Genomic DNA, 7,801 nt, shown 5'->3' with positions numbered 1-7,801 from the left:
GCCGTAATAATCAAATTTCAGTCGCCGACAGACAGAAACAAATTGCTAAAAAGTATAGGCACCTTTAGGCGCCAAAACAATCCAAACATCAAGGGTCTGCAATTAGTTCATGTGGGCATAAATTCAAATGCTCCGATTTATGTAAATGCTTCGCTGTCTAGGCAAAACTATGCGATCTTCAAGGCAGCGATCCGTCTAAAGAAGGAAAGGAAGGTAGTGGCGGTTTTTTCTAAGAAGGGTCTGGTACATATCAGACGAACAGCCAACGCCAGCCCTGAAGCAATACATAGCTTGGATTTTCTAGAGCGTCTTGAGAATACCGGCGAAGAAAGCGCGAGTTCCTTTCGAGTTGATGATGCGCCAACGAATAATGATCAATAAATTAATTTCTATGTATGGTATATTACTTAAGTTCTTGAGTCTCTTCGTTTCTGTCTTTATCTCTCCCTATCATACTTGTAAACAATCACTTATGTTGTCTTTATTGTTACGCATCGCAGAGCATTCTTTATATCCCATATATAGTGATGGTCCTAGACTATATGTTGTCTAGTTCCAAAGACTGCTTACATACACTGTTGCGCGTATTCAACAAACGTACTAAAGGGCTCAAAGTCTGTAGCAAATAGATTCAGTAGTGTTATTAATTTTAATAACAGCTTATATAAGTTTAAGCTTGATTGTTTTCTATTTTTAACTAGTCTGTAATTAAGCATGTAGTTATCGACATGTAAAAATTGAAGTAGATAAAATTCAGTGCAAAGGATTTATCAAACACCAAAGGCATGTCTCAACTGGGTGAATCCAATTTCAAGGGGTTGTGTTCGCAACCCTCTCAAGGGGTTGCCAGCGCAATATATAGCTCCTCAAACCGAATTGTCAACCTCACCTATCCGCGGCGAATCCTGTTTCACTAACAGACGAGGCTCTGGCGACCCAAGCTCCTCATGGAACTTGGGGGTGGGGAGGAAGGGATGGCCTGGAAGGTTTAATGTGGTCATATAAATCGTTTCCGAGATGGTCTGGCTAGTACCTTAATCGTGCTTTGTTACCGGATCTATATCCGCCAAAGGACCATCAACATCGACCCAAAGCCTTCGGGGAGTGGCTTTATCGTTAATACAACAACAACAACAAAGCATGTACTTTTAGACTGAATGAATTAAATAAGTAAATAAATTGCGCGCACAAAGAAATTACTAGTAATTCAGATTGATATTATTGACTAGTTGACTTAGCACATTTTTTTGAACAGCTGACGACTTAGCACATTTACACATTATTGGCCACAGCACGTAAAAATTAAAAGTTAACATATTTTTTTTTTGTGATCATTGTATTTTGAATTCAGTTTTAAAATTGCATTAAAATATAATTTTTCAAAAAAAGGGACTTAGTACATTTTCACATTAATCTAACGATATATGTATATTACCCGATAAATCTATTATATATGACAGTACGAAAGTGTGAAGAAACAGGAACAATGCGTTAAAAATTATCAATTTAAGAATATAATAATCAAAACAAACGAAGATTAATTGAATTGAATATTTGCACACAAGCAAAATTATTTTTATGTAACCCATTAAAATCGCAAAAGAAAAGAGGTTTGTAGATTATAACATTGAATAATTATAGTAAATATAAATACTTACATTCCATTATTTCGATACTATTTGAATCAAAATTTTAAAGCTAAAGGCTAAACCGTAATTCAAGATATATAAGTATTTTCAACATTCACAGACCATGGACGCACAGAAAATTTTAGCAATGACTGTTGATACTTTGAAAGAGAATTTGAGATCTGTTAGCTTAAGTGTTCAAGGACGTAAGAGTGAACTAAGAGACAGATTTCTTCGACATTATGAATTATTAAATATCGATGACGAAGATAGTGAAAGAGAGTCAACCTATGAAGAAGCCGTCAATTCTTCTCCACACACCGTAATAATGAGACCTAATTTTACTTTAAAGGATATTCAGGATAGCCTGCCTTCATTTACAGGAACCGACACATTAGACGTTTATGACTGGGTACAAGAGTTTGAAGATAACGCTCTTACGTTAGGTTGGAACGAACTTCAAAAGTACGTGTACGCTAAACAACTACTCAAAGGAGAAGCAAAATTATTCTTACGTAGGCAGGCTGGGATAAACGATTGGAATTTCATAAAATCGTTGGTAATTGACGAATTTGGTAGAAAATTTTCCGCACTTGATATTCACAGAATGTTGCAAAATCGTCGTAAAAGAGCTTCTGAGTCTCTCAAAGAGTACTTATATACTCTTATGGAGATAGCGAAGCCAGTTAAATTAGATGAAATTAGTATAATTGGATATTTTGTAGATGGTATCCAAGATTCCAGAACTAACAAAATAATATTATATCAAGCGCAAACCATTAGAGAATTGAAAGAAAATTTAAAGGTCTATGAAAGGGTCCATGGTTCGCGGCTTTTATCAAATAGACGAGCTATGGTCAACAAACATCAAACGCGTCAAACTCACAAGGTAGTGCAGAAATTTCTAAAAAATGCAATAAGTGCTCCTCTACGTCGCACTTGGGGAAGGATTGTAGTAGCGGGGTTAAACAATATACATGTTTGAAATGCGGTCAAGCAGGTCATCGTAGTTTTGAGCGTAAGGGACATTCAGGTAAGCCGATAAAACAGAAAAGGGTATAGTTAATGCCATGTGTAACGCCTTTCAAGATCGCAGCAGTGGCTTAATATTTAAGAAGATATACATGGGGGGTATGGTTATCGATGCTATGCTTGACACGGGTTCTGATTTAAGTTTAATTAATTACCAAACTTTTCAAAAACTGAACTATCCCCTATTAAGCAGAGAAAAACGACGATTAGTTTGTATCAAAGAAAGTGAGCTGAGTACAATAGGCAGTATAACTAAGGAAATTAACGTAGATGATCTTGCCATAGAAGTTACTTTCCATGTTACTAAATCTAATGACTTGCGTTACGAAGCTGTACTTGGAAACGATATATTGAGTGAGGTAGATATTTCGTTTTCATTGGGAAATGCCGAGTTTAAGCCAAAACAACAACCAATTTTCTTCTAAGTGAATTTACAGCGCTTTGTTTAGAAAATGATTTCGAGAATACCAAAAAAGATCTGCCTCTGGATTTATTACATTTGGCAACATAAAAACGCGAGATAGTAACTACCATGTTAGAACAGTACAATCCAGTACCAAATTCGAAATCTCCCGTTGAAATGAAAATTATTTTATCCGATGATTTACCTATCTATGAAAGACCACGTAGAGTTTCATATTCAGATCAACGCATAATTGATGAGCAAGTTAACAACTGGCTAAAAGATGGAATAATTCAGCAAAGCAATTCCGAGTACGTGTCGCCAGTTGTCTTAGTATCAAAAAAGGATGGAAGTAAACGATTATGCTGTGATTACAGAAAGTTGAACGAAAAAATTCTTCGAGACAATTTCCCAATGCCACTCATTGATGATGTGTTGGAAAGGTTGCAAGGGGCTAGGATTTTTACAACGCTGGATTTGACCAACGGATTCCTTCATGTTCCAGTTGAACCAAACTCAAAGCGGTATACCTCTTTTGTCACACATAGTGGCCAATTTGAATTCAACTTCGTACCATTTGGACTTTGTAATTCACCCGCCGTTTTCTTTAGGTATATTTCAGCTATCTTTCGTGATTTAGTTCAAGAGGGAACCATCATAATTTATATGAATGACATAATTATTCCGGGTATAGATTTAGACGATGGTTTGGGAAAGCTTCAAGTATTTTTAAGAAGAGCGAAAAGGTATGAGTTAAAGATTAAGTGGCAAAAGTGTCAATTTCTTATGAAGAAAATTTAATTTCTCGGTTATGTTGTCGAGGAGGGAGGTATTAAACCGTCTGATGATAAGGTAAGAGCTGTGAAAATATTTCCATTACCACACGACAGGAAAGCGCTTCAAAGGTACTTAGGTCTGACGTCCCATTTTAGACGTTCCGTAGAGGGATATGCTGTAATAGCTAAGCCATTAAGCGATTTACTCAGGAAGGACACTGAATTTAAGTTCAATGAGGAACAACATATAGCATTTCAGCAACTCAAGTCAGCGCTTGTAAGCGCTCCAGTTTTAAAACTCCGATGCCTGTATGTATGGCTATGGAGGCGTACTTCTTCAAAAAGACAGAGATGACCAACAGCTCCACCCCATACAATACATGAGCCAAAAGACTAGACCGGAAGAGCAAAGGTATAACTCACATGAGCTAGAAGTTCTTGCGATCATAGAGGCGCTAAAAAAGTGGCGGATATATGTAATCGGGAAAAAGATAAAGATTGTAAGCGGTTGTAATGTTTTCACCTTGACGATGAAAAAGAATGAAGTACCACTTAGAGTCGCTCGTTGGGCTACGAATATGCAAGACTTCGATTACGTAATCGAGCACAGGCCAGCAATGAATATGAAGCATGTTGACGCGCTTAGCCGAATGACGCGCATGTTACTAGAAGACTATCTAAGCTTTCGGTTAAAGAAGGCGCAGCAAGAAGACGAAAACCAGATTTATCACGATTTTTATATGAGAAATGGTGTTTTATACAAGGACCCAGTAAATGAGCTGGTCGTTGTTCCGCAAGCCATGGAAGAAGAAATTATTCGCGCGGCCCATCGGCAGGGGCATTGGGCAGCGAAAAAGACCCAGGATTACATAGAAAAATCATTTTTTATACCACAAATTATTCCTAAAGTAAACAAAGATATAAAAGTTGCATTCAGTGCATTGCATAATTGCAGAGGCAAAGCTGGGCAAGAAGGAAGGGTTGCTTGCTCCTATTGATAAGGAGGATACGCCACTTGCCACTTACGATTTGGATCACGTCGGTCCAATGGAACTGACGCACAAGAAATACAATCACTTGCTTGTCGTGGTAGACGGGTTCATCAAGTTTGTGTGGCTATATCCTACCCGAAAGTACTGACTCAGCTTCAGTCATAGATCGATTAGAAAAACAGGCTTCAGTGTTTGGTAACCATAGACGAATAATAACAGATAGAGGTACTGCTTTTACAGCAAAATGCTTTGATGAGTATTGCGACAGAGAAAATATGCAACATCTTTTAATGGCAACAGGAGTCCCTCGCGGCAATGGACAAGTAGAACGCATACATCGCATTATTATTCTACTTCTTACGAAACTATGTCACAATAGCCCAGAAAACTGGTACAAGTATGTCGAAACAGTCCAACGTTTTATCAATAATAGTCCAAAAAGAAGTACCAGTTATACACCTTTTAAAATACTAACGGGGTTAGACATGCTTATAGCCGAAAACATAGAACTGCGCAAGTTACTGGAAGATTCGTTAGTTGAAGAATTAAATAGCGAACCAAAACAAGAGACCGAATATAATGTAGATGAGTTGGTTGCGATAAAGAGGACGCAATATGGTCCAGGCTTAAAACTTAAGGCCAAATCCTTAGGGCCATATGCTGTAAAACAAAGGCTACCCCACGGCAGGTATGAAGTAGAAAAAGTAGGTGACCATAAGGGTCCCCATAAAACTACAACAATATCCGAGCACATGAAAGCCTGGAAACTATAGTTCGGTTCGAACGACATATCAGGACGGCCGAATGTAGGATTGACACAGGAACGGATACCAAGAAGTGGACAGACCTATTAGCTACTAGATAATACAACTCTACTGACGTCACCGGTCAATTCACGTATCCTACTACAATTTAATACTTAAGCTAATCTCAATAATGTTAAATTCAATAAAGCAGTGCTGTGAGTTCAAAATATATCCAGGTGTTTTATTCAACCCTACATACATAAAGATTATCTGAAAGATATATAAAGATACAAGTCTTATCGGCTCGAGTAGTACAATAACCTGGTTATATTGTATATGAAAAGAAGAAGAAGAAACATAAAAGGAAAATCCAGAAAAATTTGTCGACTGGAGCTGGGTTCTATTTATCATGTATCCTTTTAGTTTAGGCAACATTTATTTTTTTTTTGAATTTTTGGTTTACTTTAGGGATAGACTTATTTGTAGCGTAAATACTAAGCCTAAAATAAAATTAAAGAAAAAACTTTTTTAAAAATAAGCTTTTATTATTGGTTAATAAAATTAACTAAAAAGTAAAACTAAAAACTAAAAGTAAAAAAGTAAAACAGTTCTCGGCAGGTACTCATTCTGAGCAGACGTGTTTTGTTTACTCTCGATATTCTGTTGAAGCTTTCGTTTGGCATTTGATTAGCGAACACGTGTTTGATTTGTAAACCTGTTTTTCTCAAATTTTTCCTATACAAGTGTATTAAAAACCAGTGTTTGCTAAGTGAAAACTGAAAAAATGGCCCCCGGGCCACCAAATCTCGGGGATAATAGGTTTGCACTGCTTGCCTTAGATCCCCAACCAAAAAGAAAAAAAACTACGTATACCCCTATTGTATATCCGAAACTACCAGACATTAAAAAAGAAAACCCTAAATTTCTTACAGTTCGTGCTACTGACACAAACAAATCCCTTGCTAAATACTCGTGTTTTGCTGTACATAAAGCATTGGAATCAATCAGTAAGGAAATTCTTTCGATCTCGGAACTAAGGGACGGCAATCTTTTGCTTTTAGTAAAAAGTCAGCAAATAGCCAACAAATTTTTATCAGCGAAAAAGCTCCCTGGTGTGTGCCAAATAGAAGTGAGTTATCATGAAAATTTAAACAGTTCAAAGGGAACTATTTATGCTCCCTGCTTAAACTATGTGGAAGATAAAGAAATCATAGAAAATATGAAATCACAAGGTGTTGTTTCCGTGTACAAATTTACAAAAACAATCGACAACGAAACCAAACCCACTGGAGTTGTACTCCTTACTTTCAACCTCTACAAGCTTCCTGACCAAGTTGAGGTATCTTGGAGGAGCGCAAAAGTTAGACCTTATTATCCTAACCCTATGAGGTGTAAAACCTGTCAGCTTTTGGGGCATACATCCAAACGCTGCACTAATTCTCCAGCCTGTCAAACTTGCAGCCTACCTCCTCACACTCCTCCATGTTCACGTACTTTATGTGTAAACTGCTCAGGTAACCATCCATCCTCTTCTAACGCATGCCCTAAGTACACGCAGTCAAAAGAAATACTGAAAATCAAATGCCAAAATAAATGTACAATGCGAGAGGCACTTAAACTTTACAAACAACAAACTCCCACAATACTCAACTCATCTTTCGCTGATGTCGTGAGAGTACAGCAAAACAACAACGAAAATATTGCTACGAAAACCCTTCCCTCTTTACCCGAACACATATCAAACGCACAGCCAACAATTGTCGACTCACTCTATATTACTTCCAACAATTTTTCCAAAAACACCTCAAATTTAAACAGTCTCACTTTACAAAAAAATAACAATCCACAAGAAAATAACCAACAACCTAACTTATCATCTGAAACAAATTCAATCACCTTCGATTCTTTATCACAAACATTCTTCAATACACCTCTACACTTAGATTCCACTCTCTCTCAAGTTCTTGCACAAGCCCAAAACTTCCAAACTCAACAAATTCCACAAATTTCAACAGCAGCTACTGCTGTCACATCAATAAACAATACAAATCCAAATCACACACATCATAATAATGATATACAATGTATGTCAGATGATGACCAACAATAATTTAACTAATAATTGCCACAAAAAACCTCCCATGTTCAAAATCTTGCAATGGAACATGAAAGGTTTTTACAACAACTATACTGAGTTAGAACTTTTAATAAAAGAGCAATCCCC

Source organism: Eurosta solidaginis, chromosome 3, assembly GCF_040869045.1.
Source record: "Eurosta solidaginis isolate ZX-2024a chromosome 3, ASM4086904v1, whole genome shotgun sequence".
In the NCBI taxonomy this organism is placed as follows: Eukaryota; Metazoa; Arthropoda; class Insecta; order Diptera; family Tephritidae; genus Eurosta; species Eurosta solidaginis.
Note: the sequence above shows the minus strand (reverse complement) of the source record.